The sequence below is a fragment of the Danio rerio genome, chromosome 16 (genome assembly GCF_049306965.1).
Source record: "Danio rerio strain Tuebingen ecotype United States chromosome 16, GRCz12tu, whole genome shotgun sequence".
Lineage (NCBI taxonomy): Eukaryota > Metazoa > Chordata > Actinopteri > Cypriniformes > Danionidae > Danio > Danio rerio.
Window position 1 is genome coordinate 39,843,106 of NC_133191.1, and position 13,727 is coordinate 39,856,832.

At 39.3% G+C, this 13,727-nt stretch overlaps 2 protein-coding genes across 7 annotated transcripts in view; one reads left to right on the forward strand and one right to left on the reverse strand.

Annotated features, from left to right (window-relative positions):
* Positions 1-525, reverse strand: part of LOC141378276 (serine/threonine-protein kinase pim-2-like) — a 53,061-nt gene extending 52,536 nt beyond the window's left edge. Inside the window, exon 1 of the transcript XR_012392379.1 lies at positions 471-525. The gene's annotated coding sequence lies outside the window, so the exon portion shown is untranslated. The remainder of the gene's footprint in view (positions 1-470) is intronic.
* The window catches only part of LOC141378278 (uncharacterized), a 44,012-nt gene extending 40,991 nt beyond the window's left edge, over positions 1-3,021 (forward strand). For 5 of the 6 annotated variants that reach the window (XR_012392381.1, XR_012392383.1, XR_012392384.1 and 2 more), the window contains one exon: positions 2,859-3,020. The gene's annotated coding sequence lies outside the window, so the exon portion shown is untranslated. Of the gene's footprint in view, positions 1-2,858 lie in introns of all 6 variants that reach the window. The other variant, XM_073926436.1, reaches the window with a different exon arrangement.
* The last annotated feature ends 10,706 nt before the right edge of the window (positions 3,022-13,727 follow it).

The window sequence follows — 13,727 nt, forward strand, 5'->3', positions numbered from 1 at the left end:
CTATGCTTCTTTTCCTTTTCAAAAATTAGCATTTTTGTCTCTTAGATTTTCCTAATTCATTTTTTTAAGCTTATTTTCCTTAAACATTTGATCATTAACTCTTCAATTAATCAATATTCATTAAAGTTTTTTCTTCTAATTCTTTATTTACTCAAATTATTAACATATCTTTTTTTTATCAATATAACTTAATTTTTTTCCTGATCAATATAACTATTAATCTCCATATGTAGTTATTTCCATGCTTCAATTTTTTTATTTCTTAATATTTATTAGTATAGCTTCTAGTTGCATTTTTATTAACACTTTTTATTTATTAAATCTTGTTCTATCATGTATATTTTCTTATTTCATTTATCTTATTACATTACTTTATATTTCTATTTATTTAATACCTTATAATATATCTTTACTCTTTAGCTTCTATCTGTCCTGTGAAACTTTTGTTCTTAAAATAGACAGATTCTTACCACTCCTGAAGCAGACCTTCTTCCAGACTGTCGACATGTCAGGAATTTCAGTCCCCTCTCTGCCTATAGTTCATACTTAAAAACACTTCAAACACACAGAGATTATTCAGAAAAATGTTTAACTCGTATATTCTTGTTTTTAGTCTGTGTCTTTCAAATGCAATATGATCTCAATTAATTTTATGAGGCTTAAACCTCCTCTGTATCACAATCTCTTCCCTCAACTGCATCACTCTCTATCTTATTGTTCATAAAATCACACAACATATGCAGTCCTTCTTTTATATTATAATATAAAACGATAATTCTTTTAAACTCACTCTTATTGCAAACATACTTCTAAACACAATTATACTTCTCACTCGTCCTAACCTCATCTCTTACACTGTGTAACCTGAACCTCACCTCTATTCTAGTCTCTCTAGATCAAAGGTGATAGCTTCTAAGCACCCCAGCAACACAGACAAATACACAAATACTTACAATTACATAAATACACCTCACTCCTCTTGAGTGACCTGTCCGAGCAGCCTCTAACCTTAGAGCTATAACCACAGAATTCTCCACTACACTCCTCTTGAGTGACCTGTTACTTCTGCTCCCGTCTTTACTGTTCTTCAGTAAAAATAGCATTTCACAGGATTCTTGCCTTTTTTCCCCCAGCCTCCTGAATAATAATATTTATCATTATTAAAACAGAACGGGTACTCCGAGGTCTTTGCGCGCTTCTCTCTACTTTATTAATCTGCTTTAATCTCTTAACTGTCACCACACTTTAAGAACTTCCTTTTAAAACTTAAAAATGCTCTAGGCATAATCTTCATCATTAAAAAATTTCCCAAACATGAGTAACAGTTACTAGTTAACGTTTATCCTATCCGTCAAGGCCCTCTTAGGAAAACACAGATCATTTGCATGCAAATTGTTATTTTCTTCTGGTATTCAAAACCCCATTGTTTTCCTTTTATATCTTTACTTTTACTTTTTTAGTTTTACTTGTAGTTCTTTATAGCTGGAGAAACAGTTCAAGTGACTTTTTACCGTTACAAGCAGGTCCTTGGTAGAAAAAACACAAACGTATAAGCGAAAATTGCTTACCGTTTTTAATCGTGGCCACATATTTGTGTTTTTCCTCCAAGCCTCAGCATGTCCAGTGTCACCTGTCTATCTCTTTCCAGCCGCACGTGCGGGCGCCATTTGTCGTAAATATTGACTTCTCATCAATTACAAATTATCAGACCAGAGGTTTTGAATATCAGAAAATAGACTTTATTCTCCATAATAAAGCCGAGAAAGAGCAGAGCAGACCCCAGAGCATTCTGAAGTCTCTCCATAAACCTTTACTGTCTGCTGTATCTTTAATATGGTGTAAAGATTATTATGCGTTATTGAAACATAAAGGGGGACGCAGCAAAGAACGTCACTATAAATTTAAACTACTTTATTATTTTATGCAGCAGCCTTACATTTTAAAAGGGAAACATAAGGGTGATCATACGCAAAAAGATCCCAGACTATAAGGCTAGATGTTTTCTTTCCCTTATTTCTTTATTTGTTTGGCGCATGTGCTCATGTGCAACCAGAAAACTGCCCGCCTCTCCTTTCACTCCGCCCGAAGCCCCAGCGGGCCCTCCTTGGCCCAAGGCAGGGCCGGAGTGGGACTCTTTTTCAGCCCTGGAGTTTTAAGCCTTAGACCGGCCCACCGCAGTTCACGACTGACTATATTAAAATAAGGTCATTTCCAATTCAGTTTCTAATTACACTATCACGTCTTTTTTTTTTTTTTTTTTTTTTTGAGAAAACAGCTGCTTTAGAACTTTAAATGTTCAAAAACCCTAACAGTATTATATGTCTTAACAATAAAACTATAATTAAAAAAAAAAAAAAACATACTCAGACAAGAATCAAACCCGGATCGGCAGCGTCGTAATCTAACGTGCTAACCACTGGACCACAACTGTTGTATATGAAGGACTGACTCATCAGTAATATCATCATTAACCTGTAGGCAGAGCAGAGCTGCGGTAAAATAATCAATAAGAAGACTGTAGTCAAGTAAGTAAATAAATTAATTTAAAAAGTGTGACTGCTGAGAGCAACAGATTCTGGAGCTAGGGACACCGGCCCTCGCGGCCAAAAAACGGACCGGCCCACCGGGAATTCTCCCGGTCCTCCCGATTAGCCAAACTGGGCCTGGCCCAAGGTATTTGGCGGGCCTAATAAGGCCGGCCGCTGGCCCCAAGAAAGCCCCGCTTTGGCCCGATTAGGCCCCGGAAATGACAGTGGAAACGCGACTGGCCTTGACTTGCTCGCTTTAGGCGCGATAGTGGAAACGCAGCTAATGACTCCCTGTGCTAATGTCTGTGTCTCTCTGTCTCTCCTCTCTAGCGGACTCCAGCAGTTGACCGATCCTTCACCAGAACTCTCACTCAAACTCACATTCTCCCTGGAGCACCAGAGCACCTATCCACTGAAGAGCACCATATTCATCTCATTTTACGTACTTCACTATATAAATAAATCACCCTCCGGAGACCTGTTTGTAACACCAACGCTTTGTGTATGTGTTTTTCCTCTGACTCGCCACAATAGTCAAAATAAGTTCATGTGACTTAAGTTGTTCAATTATAATTATATGAAGCTAAACAAAAATAACTTTATTCAACGATTTATCTATGGGAGGATTAGAAAGCTCTTGGATTAAATGCAAAATATCTTCATTTGTAGATAATTAATGACAGAATTTCAATTTTTGGGTGAACTAAACCTTTAAGCAGCTGTAAGCCTCACAAATACGTAAAATTAATTGACTGAAAACTGCTTGAACTTTATTAAAACTGTTTGCACTAATATATTGTGTTAACTACACAGAGGCATGCAGCAGTGGCAACGTCAAAAGAAAGCTTCCCCTAAATCGAGACTAAAGGTTACTTTCTTTGGGGAAGCAGGCACAGACTCTGGTGCCCTACGCAAAGACAGTAGCTAACAGGTCATAATAATTTCGAAGAGGAATTTCAGATCAGATTTCTTTAATTACAACGTCATTTCTGTTGTGCAGTAATGTTAGCAGAGATCGAAGACCGATTGTTCATCTGTGGTGCAGACAAAAGAGGAAAGAGTCCCCTCTACAGCATTAACAGCGTAGGTCAGAATTACTTCAGGTGTGCAGTTTTGATTACAGGTTGTGAATCACATGTATTACTGTTGAACTGTTGATGTCACATGCACTAATTTACAGATATTCTTATTTACCTTTCGGGACCTTGAACATGACAGAAGAAGGTGAGGGAACAGACCCCGAAATGCAGACGAGCTGAAGGCCGATATCAAAGCAACTTGGGCTACAATAGTACCTCAACTTTGTCGAAGGCCAATCGCCTCCATATTGAGGACATAATACAGTACATTAACACATTTTTCAGAAGGCCAGCGTGTGTTTAAGATCCTTTTTATTGGTCAAATGAAATATGCTAATTTTGTGAAATACTGGATTTGAGTTTTTTCATGTTTATCCATAATCATTTAAATTGAAACAAAAGATTGAAATACTTCATTTTGTGTGTTGTGAACTAATAACACATAAGTTAAACTTTTTAAAACAAATTATTCCAATGTTTTTGGCACATACCTGTAGTCTGACCTGTCACCTAAAACGTTTTTGCCATGGCAAACCCTACCAGGAGCATCAGCCCCCAAAAACATAGCTGTAGGATCACTCAGGCAGTGTTTCAGACACAATTTTCTTATTGCTCCCTAATCTCAAAATCTGCAAGAGTAGAGGGATTTGACGCGACCGCCATTTTTAAAAGTGAAATCGAATAGGAAGAAAATGGGAAGAAATCCAGAAGTATTGCTTGGAGTTACTAGGAACGTTGTGCACTTGGCTGTATATCTTATCAGGGAAGAGAACGTGACACAAATTTATCATTTCACTGCCTTCTGAGTGACCCAAAGGTCCGTTCTGAATGAACAGTGAAAATAAAAAGGGATGTCAGAGCTCATTTTCAGCTAAGGAAAATGCCACTAGTTAGCTAACCTTTCCCAAACACATTTTAGATGCCATTTATCAAACTCGAGTTAATAAAACAGAAATGACTGGCCGTGAAGGTCATCAGTTCACCCACCGCTGTTTACTGAGTGCAAACACAGATGAGGGATCCACTTGATGACTCGAATGATCTTCGTGGCTGCTTCACGCTTCAGTGTTCGTGTGTCTGGGCCCTGTCATACACCCGGTTTAAGGTGTGATGCAACTGTTGTTTGCTAGTTTCAGCTGGACATTTTGACATTTTGCAGCACGCTGTTTAAATAGCAAATACATTTGCGTACTGCTCTAAAAAAGGAGGTGTGCTGAGGCGCATTGTTGGCACGTTGCTATTTTGAGGAACTAAACTGTTCAATAGACCAGCTGAGAGGAGGTCTAAAGTCCAGCGCAGAGCGAGTCAGTTGTGCGTATTGCTTAAACATTGCTTAATACACACAGGATGTGCAGCAATTCGCAAATATCTTTACCAATATTATTTATTATATGCAGATTATATTTGTTTTATTAAAAACCAGCTTCGATTTGCCCACCTGTCAACTCACCGGGTTACATAGGCTGAAGCAGGCAAGCCCCCACAGTGTTTACCTGCTGCCATGAACTGAAGTCTAGGAGTTCTTGAGTGTGTTACTCTTAAAGAGACTGTGATGTTGTTTGATGCCTAATCTGCTTTTAATGGGTTACATTAAACTCACTGAATGATATTAAAGTGATGTTTACACACTATTTCTGCATTTTGAAATATCAGCAACAGCTTGAGGTTTGTGTTGTCAATGCAATGTTTACAGTTCTGGTCTTATACTTCTGGGTTTCTTCCCACTGCAGCCTCGCTTTGGTTCTTCAAAATGGTGACTGCGTGAAATAAGCGTATGGCAAAAATCGTATTAGCAGTGTGGTGCAAAATGTCTTTATTTATAGTGCCCTGACCTTTTAATAGCAGGGGAACTGCTATAGAATGGCTCGTACCATCACAACGGTCAAGTATGTTTGACATGCTTTTCTCTCTATTTGCCACTTGCTTTTCTTTTCTTTGGCTGCCTGCTGTTCATTCAATCAACAAATTGCAACCAGTCAAGCACCAAAATCAACTTTCACTTCAAGTTGAGCTAAACCCTCTTTCGCTTGTATGAAACGCGCACTGTCATTGGACAGAAAGAAAACCACAGCTGATTAAAGCGGGAGTTTAAAGATCAGCAAAGCGACTCAGATGACAGGGACTCATTAGCTTTAGCTGATTTCTGTTGTAGAATTTCTCATCTGGGTTATCACTGTCTGTAGAGAAACGTTTTGCAGTTGAGGGGTGACGTTACTGCTGTCTGAATGTCCATCATCATCAGTCAGTCAAGTAGTCTTTATACATTTCCCGAAGGCGATTTGGTTGCAGCATACACGCATGTCACACATAATACTCAAAGCACATAATACAATACAAAATTCTACCCTAAATTCAAAAACGTTACAGCTGAGGGGATGAATGAAAGTTTAAACTGATTTGTTTTACTAATAGGAGTTCTGTATCGATTACTTAAAGGGAGAAGTGGCTATTTAAAATATTTTGAATGTTTTATATTTTGTTACAGACATACAGTGTCATCCTGCAACTGTTTTCAGCATATGAAATGTCCCAAACCCTATTCTGAACTTTCAGAAATGGGGGGAAAATTTTGTTTTTACTCTCTGGTAGTCATGTTGCTATGTTATATATGCATTCAAAAACATTCAGGAAAGGGTTTTATGTAAATTCAGACCACGAGTCCACATATATGGACACCATGTTTCTCTAAAAGTACATCATATCAAAAGATGATACTTAGATTTTTATTCTAATTAGGTTCCATTAAGCCCAAATAGCAAAGAGAAATAAAAAAATGCATGTAAAAAACATCTTGGCCCTTAAGAGGATATCATATATAATTTAAAAAAAAGAGTTAAAGTTTTAAATGAAAAAAATGTGGTCTTTTGTCATTTATTGAGAAAATAAACTGGCAAGCACATTGAACTTTCCTCAGTCAAAATTTGTCCTTCTAAAACATAATAATATTAATAATGCAGAGCTTCACTTTTTGAAGGTTTATGGATAACAAAAATAGCCCAATTAGTATTAATATTACCTTGAACATGGGCCGCTTTTGGCTTCAAAACCTTCATAGTGTTTTTTTTCTTCTTCAAGAATAAGGTCCAAGATTCAGAATAAACGTTGGGCTACTTGTAGTGAAAGATGACTTCACTTTTGTCATATTGTATGTTGTCTTGCTGGATGAGGATGTTTGACTCATGAAAAATATTAGTTTGCATACTGATTAGCTGAAGTCACACTGATGTGACGTCAACAGATGATTCGGCTTTTTTCAACAGGTTATTTTCACAATTTATGATGGTGTAGCAGCCAAAATAGGACAAATGAGGTTATGTATAGGACAAATTCTGTACTATCCCCTCCCCCCACACTCTGGCTACGGGCCTGAAATATGACAGAAGCATGAAATTATTTACAAACTTGCTGCTGTAAATCTGAGTGTTTGATATTTATAATCTGCACCGCTAAGAACTTAATTTGACTATTTAAAAGGTGATTTTTTCTCAATGTTAGGATTTTTTTATGAAATATTGACAATAAAAATCAAGATTGAGATTTAGAGTTTATTGTTCGTTGTGTTTTAATCCACAGTAGGAGGAAGAGGAGTGAAGAGGAAAGCGGATGATGATTTTCACAGTATTTTAGGTGAAGGCAAACCATACGCTCTGCGGAAACGCATCAGAGTTGCAGAGCTGGAGAACACAAGAGACACAGAGATGAGCAGCTATCAAGAGAAAACCAGCTCAGGTGTGTCTCCATCAAAACTTGTACAGCTTCAGCACCATACATTTATCACCACTGAAGATTCTGAAACATGAAGCAGGGTGCAAAGTGTTTCACTCAGTTAGCTGCTAAATCCAGTGAGCATGCGGAGATTTTGGCCACTAGGCAACAATACAGTGTCTGGATCAAAGTGATTGATTTATCTATTATGGCCAAAATCAATACAATATTATATTATGATCATGCTCCATCAAGTTGAACACTTTCTACTGTAAACATGTCAGAACTCAGATGTTGATTTGAACTTAATTCGGGCACTTTAAAGGGGATTTTCTCAATCTTTATATTCTGAAGAGTGTATTGTTCATTGTGTTGTCATCCACATTAGGAGGAAGAGGAGTGAAGCGGAAAGCGGATGATGATTTTCACAGTGTTTTAGGTGAAGGTAAACCTTATGCACTGCGCAAACGCATCAAAGTTGCTGAGCTGGAGAACACAAGAGTGGACGCCGACACAGAGGCGTCCAGCTCAGGTCAGTCCACTCTTTATGACTGGAGAAATACTGGAAAACTGGAGCACTGCTGCCATTCGTTAAATCCCAGAGTAAAATAAATGCCAATTAATGAAATAATCGATTATTAATAATTCATTATTGACTGTAATCCACATCAGGAGGAAGAGGAGTGAAGAGGAAAGCGGATGATGATTTTCACAGTGTTTTAGGTGAAGGTAAACCTTATGCACTGCGGAAACGCATCAGAGCTGCTGAGACGTCCAGCGATGAGAACAGCAGCTCAGGTCAGTCTCCCGTTACAGAATCACACTTTTCTACAGTTTCATCACTTAAAATTCATAATACAGAGGCAAGCTGCAACTCTTAGCTGCTGACCGAGGGTGCGTCTCGCTATTAGTTTTACTCGATCTTAGTGCGGCATTTGATACCATTGACCACAATATCCTCATAAATCGCTTAAAGTCTACAGGTGTCCAGGGACAGGCTCTACAATGGTTTAAGTCATACTTAACTGACCACTACCAGTTTGTGAATCTTAATGGACAGCCTTCACAAATCTGCCCAGTAAAGTATGGGGTGCCTCAAGGATCAGTTTTAGGCCCTTTACTGTTTATAATTTACATGCTACCTCTGGGAGACATTATTAGAAGACATGGGATCAGCTTTCACTGCTATGCAGATGATACTCAATTATATATTTCAACTAAACCTGACGAGACGTCTGAACTTTCTAAACTAACTGAGTGTATCAAAGACATCAAAGACTGGATGACCAACAATTTTCTTCTCTTAAACTCTGACAAAACAGAATTATCACTTATTGGGCCTAAATCTTGCACACAGCAGATCTCGCAACTCAATTTACAATTAGAGGGATACAAAGTTAGCTTTAGCTCTACTATAAAAGATTTGGGTGTCATATTAGACAGCAATCTAACTTTTAAAAACCATATATCCCATGTCACAAAAACTGCCGTCTTTCATCTGAGAAATATCGCTAAATTACGAAATATGCTATCCATCTCAGATGCAGAAAAGCTAGTCCATGCTTTTATGACTTCGTGACTGGATTACTGTAATGCTCTATTTGCTGGCTGCCCAGCATCCTCTATTAACAAACTTCAATTAGTACAAAATGCAGCAGCCAGAGTTCTGACCAGGTCTAGAAAATATGATCATATCACCCCAATTTTATCCTCCTTACACTGGCTGCCTGTTAAGTTTCGTATTGAATTTAAAATATTACTTCTCACCTATAAAGCTCTAAATAATCTAGCTCCTGTTTATCTAACCAACCTTCTGTCTCGCTACGAACCAACTCGCTCTTTAAGATCTCAAAATTCAGGGCTTCTGGTAGTACCTAGAATAGCAAAATCAAGTAAAGGAGGTCGAGCCTTCTCTTTCATGGCTCCTACACTCTGGAATAGCCTTCCTGATAACGTCCGAGGCTCAGACACACTCTCCCAGTTCAAAACTAGATTAAAGACCTATCTGTTTAGTAAAGCATACACTCAATGCATCACCTAGCGGGTTCCACACTGGCTTCTGCATCTTGCTTATATACACTATGAACAGCAGCTACGCTAATTATTCTCTTTATTCTCTATTTTCACCTGGGGATACTCATCCCGAGGTCCTCAGATTAGGCGGAGTCACTGATTGGATCCAAGACCAGCGACGTGATGATCCCAAGGATTCCATATCTGGGACCAGGCCATATCCTGAGCTGCTGGTGCGCTGATGGTCGTAGGGAGTGGAGAACATGTGTCTGATTCCAGCGACGCTCCAGGGACAGACGAGTCTTCATTGAAGCCATCTTCCAGCATAAACCACGGCGAATGAAGTTCTGCACAAGACTTTTGGCCAGTGGAGAAATTAAAATGGTCGTGCCCAACTGAGTCTGGTTCTCTCAAGGTTTTTTTTCTTCACTCCCATCAGGTGAAGTTTTTTTTCCCTCTCCGCTGTCGCCACTGCCTCGCATGGTTCAGGATTGGTAGAGCTACGCATCGATGAATTTGCTCTTCAGTGTTTGAACTCTCAGTAATGATTATATCACACTGAACTGAGCTAAACTGAACTGAACTGAACTTAAACACTAAAACCTGAACCACACTGTTCCAGTTACTGAACCACACTGTTCCAGTTACTATGACCATTTATGTGAAGCTGCTTTGACACAATCTACATTGTAAAAGCGCTATACAAATAAAGCTGAATTGAATTAAATTGGCAGAAATACACGGTATGTGTGAAAATTATCCACTTTTATTTGTGCCAAAAAATCATTCAAATAGGGCGACACGGTGGTGCTGTGGGTAGCATGTTCTCCTCACAGATAGAAGGTCGCTGGTTTGAACCTCGGCTGGGGCAGTTGGTGTTTCTGTGTGGAGTTTGCATGTTCTCCCCATGTTGGCATGGGTTCCCCCACAGTCCAAACTATTTTCTACAATGTAGATTGTGTCAAAGCAGCTTAACATAGAAGTTGTAGTAAATTGAAACTGTCAGTCCAGTTTTCAGAGTTGAAAACAAACGTGAAAAAGCTTCATTACTGGCATAAAAAATAAATGATTCTTAAGATTAGGAGTGTATTGTTCATTGTGTTGTCATCCACATTAGGAGGAAGAGGAGTGAAGCGGAAAGCAGATGATGCTTTTCAGAGTGTTTCTGGTGGAGGTAAACCATCTGCCCACCGGAAACGCATCAGAGTTGCTGAGCTGGAGAACACAAGTGTAGACGCCGACACAGAGGCGTCCAGCTCAGGTCAGTCCACTCTTAATGACTGGAAAACTGGAGCACTGCTGCCATTTGTTGAATCCCAGAGTAAAATAAATGGCAATATTGAAATAATCGATTATTAATAATTCATTATTGACTGTAATCCACATCAGGAGGAAGAGGAGTGAAGAGGAAAGCGGATGATGATTTGCAGAGTGATTCTGATGGAGTCAAACCATACGCTCTGCGCAAACGCATCAAAGCTGCAGAGACGTCCAGCGATGAGAACAGCCGCTCAGGTCAGTCTACCGTTACTCTTCTACAGTTGTATGAGCATATATATGTCAGCTTAAAGGCACAGTGCACGACGACACAAAGCAGCAGAGCTTTTATTATGCCACAGTCCAGCGCGTCTGGTTCTTCAGCTCGTGATCACGTGTGCTGTTTTATCAGACTAAATAAATGTTGGGCTTCTGTTATAATGCTGCTCTGTGCTGTCAAATAAAACACAAACATATTAAAACCTCGCTAAACAAACAGAAATAGAATGAATGAACAGCAGGCAGCAAAAGAAAAGAAAAGCAAGTGGCAAATAAAGAGAAAAGCATGTCAAACATACTTGACCGTTGTGATGGTACGAGCCATTCTATAGCAGTTTCCCTGCTATTAAAAGGTCAGGGCACTATAAATAAAGACATTTTGCACCACACTGCTAATACGATCATTAGCATGAACACACACACTGGCTGTGTCTAAAATCACACGCTTCCATACTAAATAGTACATTAAGACAGTATGTGAGCCGAGTAGTATGTCTGACCTCACAGTATTTGACAAACAGCATGTGAGAAGTACCCAGATGACCTACTACTACTGGAGAGATTCTGAAGGGTGCATCCAGTGGACACTACACTGTCCCATAATGCACTGCGAGATCATTCATGAATCACTCCTCTAGTGGATTTTGGAGATTTTGATAATAAAAGTCTCACATAATGTGCCTTTAAACCTGTGAATGATGCAGTATTGTGCAAAGTATTTCTCAGTAGAGCTTCATGACAAAACATCTGGAAACTAGTAGCACTGCTGCCATTTGAACAGATCCCCAAATACAATAAATGCCAATTAATGAAAGAACTGATCATTAATAATGCATTGTTGACTGGAATCCACAGAAGCTCCAAGAGCACTGAAGAGGAAGGCTGGATGTCTGGATCAGGACACAGTTGCTGCAAAACGAGTGAAAACAGCCCAGATCCAACATGGCGGCAGCAGCAAAACTGCAGCAGAAGACAGAAGTTCAGCTAAAGACAGCAGCTCAGCTAAAGACAGCAGCTCAGCTAAAGACAGCAGCTAAGGTTTGTCTTCTGCCGTAATGTTTTCTGTCTAATCTGCAGGGTTTTGTTTTATTTTTCAGAGTTTTACAGAGTTTTCTCACGATTAGATTGAGCAGAAGAGTAACAGGAGTGAGCAAATGTCATAAATGTTTTCTCCAGGATCTTTACTTGACAGATATGTGCTTGGGAAGAAGCTGGGAGAGGGATACCATGGCACTGTCTATCTGGCTACACGGAAATCTGACGGCCAGAAGGTAACATTCAATTTTCCTTTGTGTGTGTGTGTGTGTGTGTGTGTGTGTGTGTGTGTGTGTGTGTGTGTGTGTGTGTGTGTGTGTGAGTGTGAGTGTGTGTGTGTGTGTGTGTTTGTGTGTGTTTGTGTGTGTGTGTGTGTGTGTGTGTGTGTGTGTGTGTGTGTGTGCGTGCATGCGTGCGTGTGTGTGTGTGTGAGTGTGTGTGTGTGTGTGTGTGTGTGTGTGCGTGCGTGCGTGTGTGTGTGTGTGTGATCAGACATCTCTCTGGTTGAATAAGTTTTGACTTTATGCTCTCTTTGCAGGTTGCCAAAAAATTGTGACTAAAAAGCTTCTGGGAACGCGGTACCCGATGGTAAGTTTGCATACTCTACTGAAAATATCTGAAGAGAAGTGATGAACTCCATGTTTAGTCATGCTTTCACTAAGCTTGCGTTTCTGCTCATGCAAGTAAACAACTTGTTGTGTTTGTTGCGATGGGCATTGTAGCTGTCCACTCAGGAAATACAAAGCTAATGTTGTTTTCAAGTCATACTTGTATGTGATTTTGACCGAATATTCAAAGTAACGTATCATGGTAAACAACATAGGGAGCGAGTCACAAGTTGGCAATGAACGAATTTGCGGCTATAACACCAACTTTACCTCAATGGAATAGAAATATGGGATGAAAATAAAGGAAGCAGATGCAGATGAAAATGTACGTTTGCGCACAGGTGGAGCAGTTGTAGGTTGTTGTGTTGTTGTTGATTCTGATTCAGAAAAACTGAACGCGACGCACATCAGCAGGAAGGTCGACCAAAACACAAGAAACTGCCCCATAATGTGAAGAATTGTACGCTTTAAACAGCAGAACACTGTTGACTTTATGTCTGGACCCTAAACTCTCCCTTCAACAGATTAAATACTCCCAAAAAATACTGCAAAACTCCGTTTAAAGGAACTAAAGCCGTCAGATGATCGACGCTGACTAAACACGGAAACACAGCAGCGCTGCGCCTTCACAATAAAAGTCCCGCGCGCACGACACTTAAAGGGATAGTTCCTAGCAAGAGAAAACTTTTGTCACCATTTATTTATTGAACATTTATACATTTATTACCTCTGTTAAACAAAAATATGTATTCTGAATAATGCTAGAAATCGGCAGGAAAAAATACTATGGAAGTCATTGTCTAGCAGTCTGTCTAGCAATGTTTAGCCTAAATGTGTTTAACAGAAAAAAGAAACTCAAACATGTTTTGAAGCAAGTGAAGATTGAGTAAATGACGACAGAATTATCATATCTGGGTGAATATTTCGTTTAAAGTCTGCATTAAATCAAAATGTTCAATGTTTATGTTGCTAGCATATGGCTAGTCTTAAAATAAACAAGTTAATCTGTGCAAATGAATCCACTGAAAAGTTTGTTTTGTGGATCTTTAATCAAAATCTGCCCATCGGCTTCTTTTCTGAAACGGCAATTCTTTTCTGACGACTCTGACTGGCCAGGTTATGTCCGAGTCCAATCAAAACTGGACTCGAGTCCTAGTTCGATTACCCCAATACAACCAAAACCCCTCTAAAACCAGCCTGGTTGACTAGCTAAAACTAGCCAA